At 65.0% G+C, this 8,408-nt stretch overlaps 1 long non-coding RNA gene across 1 annotated transcript; it reads left to right on the plus strand.

Annotated features, from left to right (window-relative positions):
* The first annotated feature begins 1,139 nt into the window (after positions 1–1,139).
* On the plus strand, positions 1,140–7,643 carry LOC137208605 (uncharacterized). The gene is made up of 3 exons (XR_010935680.1): positions 1,140–3,816; positions 4,147–7,370; positions 7,533–7,643. It is a non-coding gene; the product is annotated as an uncharacterized lncRNA (long non-coding RNA).
* The last annotated feature ends 765 nt before the right edge of the window (positions 7,644–8,408 follow it).

Below are 8,408 nucleotides of genomic sequence, written 5' to 3' on the forward strand. Positions count from 1 at the left end.
AGACGCACTGCGGAGCGCCACCGAACGGTCAGGATGGGGCAGGATGGAGCAGGGCCGCGCTCCACCCCCGGCGACGCTGGCCGCGAGCGCCCGCGGAGAGGACCTGAGAGCCGGAGCCTGGAGAACTGCCCCGGCCCCGGGTCCAAGGACCCCCTCCTCTCCAGCCGGGGGTCCACCCGGGGCGCCTGCCCCTCCCGGCTCCAGGGTGTCTTCCCCTCTCCTCGCCCCAGCGCCCCCCCCCCCGCCCTGCCCGTGTCCCCGGGTTCCCCGCCTCCGGGTCTGGCGCCCGGGTGGCCACCCGGGCACTGCGGGGAGGAAGTCCCGGCGGCGCGAGCAGGAAGCCCAGCGGGGTCGGGCCGCGGAGACGCGGGGCGCCGAGGGGACACCGGCGGGCCCGCCGCAGCGGCCCAGTCTCGACCTCGCCGCCTGGGGGGTGCACTTGACGACCCCCGTGGGGCACTTGACGACCCCCCCGTGTGCTCGGCGCCTCGCTGGGTGACGAGAGGGCACGCACTCGGCTCCGGGCTACCCGCAGCGGGGTTAGGGAGGGTGATCAGTCCACAAGTGTAGGTCGCGTGACCCCGGGGAGCCGGGGAAACGTTGGGTTCCGTGCGACCCCTGGTGCGGCCGGAAGGGCCAGGGAGCCACGCGGCCAGTTCACAATGGAAAGGATTCCCTTCCCCGAGCGAGACTGGGGCTCCCCGGCGCACGCAGCCGGGCCGCTGATGGGGGGAGTGGGAGGTGGAGGGGACAAGCAGACGCCGGACCCCCGCCCGGGCCCCGCTCCCACGCGCCTTCAGCCCAGTACCAGCTCTCGACTTTCCTGAGCACTCGCGCGTCCCGCTCGCGGCTCGGGACCCCGCGGGCCGCCCCCAGGTCACTGTTGCAGTGACCTTGCCCCGAGCGCGTCCCGGCCGGGTCCCCTGAGCCGGGCTCGCTGCGCTCGGCTGGGCACCGGAGACCAGCAGGCGGTCGGTTGTCCTGACTACCCGTCCGCCGCCACCGGCCGGCCCCGCCCCTCCGAGCCGTCCAGGGCCCGCCCGGCTCGGACCTGCGCCGGGGCCGCCACCCCCGGCGCCGCCGCGGACAGTGGGGCCGCCGCGGCGCCGCTCGGCCTCGCCCTCCGGCGGCCGCGCGGCGCGGGGAGCCGGCTGAGAGGAGCCCAGGCGGAGCCAGGCGCCCGCGGAGACCTCGCAGGGCTCCACCGCCCAGCATTGTACGGGGCTGGGGATCAAGGCCCCATGAGCCAGAGTCCGGCCCCAAGCAGCCCCCGGGGAGGCCTGAGAGCAGAGCGAGAGCCTGTCGCCTGCAAGGCCTGGGTTCCAGCAGACACCCGACCTCCCCAGCGGAGAGAGGGACCCCACCAGGAGGCCTCGGGCACCTGACACCTCTCCAGGGTCAGCCCAGCCGCTCCCTCCCTGTGACTGCCGGACCCCAGGGGGCCTGACTGCAGTCTGCACCCCGGGCCTTTTGCAGCCTCCTCTCTCCAGAGCTGGGCGGGGCTGACTTTGGAGCAGAAAGGCCAGGCAACAGGGACCCCTGCAGGCACTGGGAGGGGGACTGGCCAGAGGCTGCCCACCCGCTCAGCACAGGCGCCAGCGTGCCGGGGATGCCTGCTGGGCGTCGCCCTTCCTGGGCACTGGGGACACACAGCACCGGGGAGCGGGCATTCGGGTCATCTCGGAGCTGGTGGGGGCACTACGCGTGGGCCGTGTCATTGTGTGCACGGGGCACTGTGTGCAGACGGGGATGTCCAGAAAGAGGGCCCGGGGCCGCGATGCTTGGGCCAGCAGGCGTCCACCAGAGGGAGAAGGGGCCCCACGAGGCCGCTTGGGCAGCACAAGTCTGGCGGCTTGTTGGCGGGGCTGGAGAGGTGGGTGTGGGAGTGCACAGAAGGGGGCCCTCCGAGAGGTGCCGGGGTTGAGATGAGGAAGGGGGCTTCCGGGGAACTCCCAGGTATCAGCAGCGGTTTGCCGTGGGCGGACAGATACACCTGAGGACACGCTGGGCTTGCGGGGGCGGGGATGCAGCGGTGGGTGTGTGCTGTGGGCGGGGTTGGGGCCCCGAGGACCACCCTGCAGCTCCCACGGTGGGGGCAGCGGCACCGAGCTGAGAGGGGAGAGCGCTAGGGAGAAGGGCGGCCCGCGCTGCCTTCTCTCAGCCTGGGCCCCAACCTGCCCCGTGCCTGGTACTTCCTAAGTGAGCACGGAAGCCATTTTTAAAGCCCTTTCTCCAGGAGGGAGGGTATTGAGAGAAGAGTCAGCTGACTGGAGGTTGTTTGCATCTCAAAGGGTGTCTGTTCAGGACCTTACCAGGCAGACCTGCCCACTCCCAGCCCAGCCCCACCCACTTGCTCCCTGCGGGCTTCCCCGCTTCCTTTCTGATTTCTGGAAGGCCCGGGGAACTTCCAGACACCAGACTAAAATGCAGATTCCTTCAGAGGGGCCTACTCAGCCCAGGGATCCCGGGTCCTGACCCCCACATGCCGCCGCCTCCTTCCTGAGCTGGTGTTCCCTCCTCCAGGCCCCCTCCGGGGCCAGCCCTGTGCCGGCGGGTCAGCGAGGCCGGCAGATCCTGGAGAGAACAGCCCCAGACAGGCAGGGCCCCGGCAGCTGCCCACTGAGAGCTGCCCCCCGACTGAGGGAGAACTGGGCCGGGAGCCTCTCCCTAGGTGTCCGGACTTTGGCCCTAAAGCCTCCGTTCCCTGGCTGCAGGCGCACAGCCGCTGCGGGGCCTGCGCGGTACCCGGCCCTCGGCCTGGCCTGCCCGGGGTGCTGGCAGGGTGACCGTGGCGGCTAGTCTGGCCAGACGGGCAGGGTGGTGGCATGCAGGGGGACAGGAGGCCGTCAGCGCCTCACTAGGGTGGAGTCGGGTGGCCACGAGCCGGCAGGAGGGCAGCAGAGGTGCTCCGGGCAGCGGCTGCTCTGTGACCCCCAGAGGTCCTGTGCTGGTTCTTGGAGGAGCCCCGGGACTCACCCCGCGGCAGCCTGGCCCTCACTCCCTGACTCCCTGCCGGCCCCCCAGTCTCTCAGGGTGACCCGTCCACACCCCAGCTCAGTGTCCCTCCTATTGCCTTCACCCACGGGAGAGCCCGTGAGCCCTGCCCGGCACCGCGGGAAGTAATTTTGCCTTTGTCACCCTCTGTCTCTCCCATGAGGTGGGAGACTCCCAGAGGCCTCCCTGTGACCGGAAGGAACGCTGTCACCGTCACCAGCCTGTTCTGGGTTTGCCCGGCCGGGTGGCTGGTGTCCTCCCCCCACCCCCTCCGGGGCTGCTCCACTTCCTTGCCTGGAGCTCCCCTCGGCGGCCTGGCAGGGGCGTCTCTTGCAGCTCAGGCCAGCTCTCCCAAAGCCAGGTGCTTCTGAGATGGAACCGAGAGTGCCTGGTCACAGGGGAACCGCAGGCCAGAGCCATGGGTCAGAAACCACGGTCTCTCCAGAGCCAGTGCCCAGAGCGCAAGGATGTGAGAGCCGGGGTGGGCCCTGGTGCTCGGCCCAGGCCACCTCGTGGCAGCTCGGCCGGCCGTTGCTGGGAGGGAGGAGAGCAGGGCCCGGATGAGGGCGTTGATTTCACTAAGCTCCGGGTAATGAGTCTGTAAGAATGTGCTGCTCTCATCCTCTTCCCCACTGCCACTGTCACCACCACCACCACCACCATCATCATCACCACCATCACCACCACCACCACCACCACCACCACCATGCCCGTCACCACCACCACCAGCACAGATCTCCCCTGTAGCTGGGCCGTCTTCCGTGCAGCACCTGCCCCCCACTGGTATTGAGCCTGGGCCAGTGGAGATGCCGAACAGCCCTGGTAGGGGGTCTGGTGCCTCCTAGAGGGCTTTCCCATAACCCCACCCACCCCATAACCTGTGCCCTCCTGTGTCCTTGCCCAAGTGGCACCTGAGGCCTGGAGGATTCAGTGCCCCAGGCCCCCCGACCCTAACCCAGCCCAGGGCTGGGGGCACAGGGAGCCCAGGGCTGGGGGTGGGGCGGCTCTTTACCCCCAGGGTTTGGAAAGGCCCAGAGTCGCTTGCTACTTGCTTGCCGCCACCCCACCCCCACCCCGGGAAGAAATGGAGGCTGATGGTTGTATGCTGGGGCGGGAGCTTCTCCTCTGAACCCTGCTCTCCTTGTGCCTCAGGCTGCCAGGAGCCCACCGTCAGCAGTCCTTGGCCCGAAGAGAACACTGCACTGGGACATGCAGGCTGGAAACACGTGGCAACACGCAGCCCTGAGCCCCGCGAGGTCTGCTCCTTCCCTCCTGAGCACTGGGCTCCCTGCCCCATGGGGATGGCACAGACACCGAGGGGGCAGAGGGGGTGACGCACTGCCGGTGCCTGAGGACACACCGCTACCCCCCTTCAGCCCAGCAAGAGGGCCCCCCGCCCCCGCCAACAGGCAAGGCATCCCCGGGCCAGGATATGTGTCCATGTGGGGTCCGCACCCCACCTCAGGACCACCTGCGGTCACCTGGGACTCCACCTCCACAGACAGGGCCCAGGGCCCATGTCCCAGCCACACCGCTGCGCTACATCCTTCTGAGACGTGGACAGGCCATAGGGGTCACTCCCCTGGGCTGGCTGGTGGCTGGTGCGTGGAGATCGGATGGTGCCGCCATGGGCTTGACCGTCCACAGGCAGCTTGCAGGAAGGGATGGGGCCGTAGCCACTGACAGGGCCGGACCCTCCTGTCCTGATACTCGTTTTGGGCCCAGGACTCAGGAATCCAAGCTCATGGACCAGGTACCAGTCAGGACGCAGGGGTCTGGTGGGAGTGGGAGGACGCCCTGTGGGGCTGTGGCCGCACCCTGGCCGGCGGCAGGTCGGCTGCTGGGCCCTGCGGGGCTGTGTGCCCAGGCTGCGTCCTGGCCAAGGCGCCATCTGCAGGCGAACATGGCTCACAGCATGAGGCCGCCGGGCTGCTGACTCCCAGAAGCAGGTCCTGGGCAGGGCGCCCACCATTATCGCCTGCGGTCCACGCATCTCCGGGCCCCCGCCCTCGCAGCGCAGGCCCTGCCACCCAGGGTTTCGGCCTTTACCTGGGGGCAGGGGGGCGGCTCTTCCTCCCTCCCCCCGCCCAAGGCTGTCTGGCAGCAGAGAGGCCCCAGGAGCATCCATGTGGGCAGTCAGGCATGGCAGGGATGACTTAGCAGTTAAGGAAGGAGAGGACAAAGCAGGAGAGGGGACATGGAGTGGAGACAGGTGACCCGTAACGGGGACGGAGGCCGTCCCCCCCCGGACACCCCAATTCCACCCAGGACAGAGCAGGCCCCCACCCCACATACTCTGAATCCATTGGGGGAGCAGGGCCACCCCCCACCGGCGGCCCAAGCGCCTTCTGAGCAGGGGTCCAGGTGGGTCTCCCGACCAAGCTCAGAACAAGTGCAGTGAGTGATCGGGTCGTGTAGGGTGAGGACGTCACCCAACAGCCCGTTGGCGGGAGCAGCAGTGAATAAATAACAGATGAACGGCTTGAGGAAGGGAAGGGGGTACGAGGGAGGTGGCTTCCGCCCTGGGCTCCCACCCTCAGACGGGGGCTGACCTCCAGGGACAGCGGGCTTTGGGTTCCCCAGGACCCCCCGGGTGAGAAATCGGTGTTGGGGACACCAGGCTGGGATCTGGGGGCCTGGTCCAACCCTGCCTCTCTCCAATCAAGAGCCCCAGAGGAGCTGAGAAGGCTGCCGGAGCACACATCTGAGGCCGGGAAGTGCTGGGAAGCGTGGCGGGGGCGGCAGCAGCTGGTGCAGGAGGGCCTGGACCCAGAGCACCAGGCCCCGACCTGACCCGGTCTCAGGGGGCCAGCATCCCAGGAGACTGACCGACTCAGGGAGCCCGTGCCAGTGAGACCACAAGAGGAGGGGCCCGAGCCCAGTGCCCTCCACCAGACTTTCAGAGCTGAAAAGTGAACACTCTCCCAGCGGAATTTCCGTCAGGGAGCTCATGGGGAGGACAGCCACGCTGAGATGCAGAGAATGAACGTGGAATTTCCGTCAGGGAGCTCATGGGGAGGACAGTCACGCTGAGATGCAGAGAATAAACGCAGATATTTCAGGAAGAAACGTCTCTAAGCAGCGAGCATGAAGAAGGAAATCTCAGCTGGGGACGGAGTCGGGAGAGCTGCCCAGTGAGCAGCAAGGGCTCCGGAGACAGAAGGGGACAGGAGAAGGCGCGCAAGCCTTCCAGGAAGAGAAGCAAACGCCAGTCTTGATCTGGGGAGACCGGCACCCGCCAGCCGGGCGGGGGTCCCTGGCTTCCGGGCAGGGCTGGTGATGGGGCCCCCCGTGAAGACGGACAGACACGGGACCCGTGGACACGGGCTCTGCCTCTGGCGAGTGGAGCCTGGAAGTCCACTTGGCACACTGGTGTCCACTCCAGAGGCGGCCCCCACGGCCACTGCCCGCCCAGGGCGGAGGATGGGCTCGGAGGGGACGTGACCACCTTCTCCACATGAGCAGAGCAGGTGTGAGGCAGGGAGAACCCAACAACCGGGAACCCGAACAGAGACCTCGAGGCAAAGCAGAAACGGCGCAGAGCCACGGGGCCCGTCTGGACATCTGGGCGGCTACGTGGACATCAGCCCAGCTGGGGACGCGGCACTGACACGCCACGCAGAGGCCCTCTCGTACCGGCCCCTCCTGGGGGGACACCCACAGGAGCAGAAGGGAGCACAGGGTCTCGGCATAGCCGAGGGGCGGGGGGTGCGGCCCGCTGCTTGGTGAGTTTGGGCGGCCCTGCGATTGAGCCCACGCAGGGCACACGGAGGAAGCGTGCTGTGCTGGTTCACGGCCCAAGCCTCCGCAAGGCATGGGGACCCCTGCTCTGCACCTGCTGGGCCCCGGGTGGCCGTGGGAGAGGGCAAAGCACCTGCCACAGAGGCCACGCGGAGGTGCCGCAGGCACCGGAGGGCACAGACCACAGCGGGGAGAGAACCAGCCCACAGAGCCCGGCAGCCCGAGCCGAGAGCCACCAAACGCTTGCTCTTCAACAGACCACGAGCCGGCCCCACGCTGCTGGCGGCTGGCGGCCTCTGTGATCTCTGCCTTGGGATCTCCCAGCTGCCCCAGGAGCAGATCCCCTAGTCCCACCCGGAAGTCAAACTCCCCTCATTCCAACCTTTTAAAAACATCGCTCTGCTCTAAGAATGAATCTTAGAAACAGTGTATGGGTAAAAGTCAAAGATTGTTGCATTATGTATTTCTTTAAAAAGCCAGTAGAACAATTTAGTATTAGCAAGTTCAACGTGGCGGCTGATACACTTGATTTCATTCCTTCCATCTTTGTCTTTGTTTGTTTTGCTGGCTTGCTGTTCACTCCGTTTTTCACCCTGTTCACCTGAAGTCCCCTGTGCTCTGCATTCTGTTAGGAGGTACGATCCTTTTACGTCCTCTGTTAATTTTGGAAAATTAGACGTGTATTTTCCTCCCTGCATCCCCTGACCCTGCATGTTTCCTTCCCTTCCCTCTCCACTGCCCCGGGTAAAATTTTAAAAATAATTTAAAATTTTTTAAAAATTTGCTTACTTTATCAGAGAACAGCAAAGGAAGAATAAAAGAACATGAGACTCATAAAACAAATAGCAAGAGGGGAGACTTAAAATCAACCATATGAATGTAAGGGGACTAAACCCTCTAATTAAAAGACAAAGATCGTCAGGCTAGAGAAAGGAAGGAAGACGCAAGTATATGATATTTACATAAGACGTACTTTACACACAAAAACCCAGAAAGATTGAAGTAAAAGGATGGAAGACGTATTGGTAAACGCTCACTGGAGCAGGGGTGGTATAAATGCCCATATTAACATCAGACAAAACAGACCTCAAAGGCAAGAAGTATGGAACACGGGATAAAGAGAAGTATTTCCTGTTGACGGAAAGGCTAATTCAACAGGAAGGCACAACAACCCTAAATGTGCAGGCATCTAATAACATAGTTTGGAACCACATACGGCAGCAGCTGACACGGCTAAAGCGAGACACACGTGAGGCCACACCGTGGCTGGAAATGGCATCCAGCCGACAGGACAAGATGAACCAACCTGGAGGATGCGGGAGATCTGACCAACACCGTCAATCCGCCTGATGGACACACAGCGCTACGTCCAACAGCGCGACGTCCAACAGCGCTACGTCCAACAGCGCGACGTCCAACAGCGCTACGTCCAACAGCACTACGTCCAACAGCGCGACATCCAACAGCACTACGTCCAACAGCGCGACGTCCAACAGCGCTACATCCAACAGCACTACGTCCAAGTAGATTCTCGTCCAGTCGCACGGAACATTTCCCAGAGGAAGTCGTACGGCAGCCGTGAAGCAGGTCTTCACACATTTCCCAGGACCGGACTCACAGGGAACCAGACGCCCAGCCCAGTGAGCCTTCCGGCAGCGCGGCCCGACCCGTGG

This window comes from Pseudorca crassidens, chromosome 16 (assembly GCF_039906515.1).
Source record: "Pseudorca crassidens isolate mPseCra1 chromosome 16, mPseCra1.hap1, whole genome shotgun sequence".
In the NCBI taxonomy this organism is placed as follows: domain Eukaryota; kingdom Metazoa; phylum Chordata; class Mammalia; order Artiodactyla; family Delphinidae; genus Pseudorca; species Pseudorca crassidens.